The sequence below is a fragment of the Sinocyclocheilus rhinocerous genome, unplaced genomic scaffold (genome assembly GCF_001515625.1).
Source record: "Sinocyclocheilus rhinocerous isolate Xijiao unplaced genomic scaffold, SAMN03320098_v1.1 scaffold1785, whole genome shotgun sequence".
Classification (NCBI taxonomy): Eukaryota; Metazoa; Chordata; class Actinopteri; order Cypriniformes; family Cyprinidae; genus Sinocyclocheilus; species Sinocyclocheilus rhinocerous.
Window position 1 is genome coordinate 198,550 of NW_015627538.1, and position 362 is coordinate 198,911.

The 362-nt window shown below is 26.2% G+C and overlaps 1 protein-coding gene across 2 annotated transcripts in view; it reads left to right on the forward strand.

Annotated features, from left to right (window-relative positions):
• The window catches only part of LOC107728933 (E3 ubiquitin-protein ligase RNF31-like), a 22,270-nt gene that overhangs the window by 11,298 nt on the left and 10,610 nt on the right, over nt 1–362 (forward strand). The window lies entirely within an intron of this gene.

Genomic DNA, 362 nt, shown 5'->3' on the forward strand with positions numbered 1-362 from the left:
ATTTTCATTATTTTTTGTAATAAACACCTCTCTGAGACCTGTTTTTGTCAGATCTCCACTGTTTTTGTTCGATCAGTTACATCTTTTATTTGCATGTGCATTTTATTGTAGTTAAACCTCCATTAAGTTTAAAGTTAATCCATAATCGAGATTTAAATCTGAGTTTAAAGTTATGGTGCAACAGGATTAAAGTTAATCTTAAATATAACTTAAATCCAGGATCAAAATGATGTTAAAATGTAAACCTGCTTATTTTTAAAGGTTTAAAGTTTGGTGCAACAGAATTATTAGATAAACCTTGATTTAATCTAGATTTAAAATTAATCAATGCAAACCATTTAGCTATAATTTCATTTGAAAAA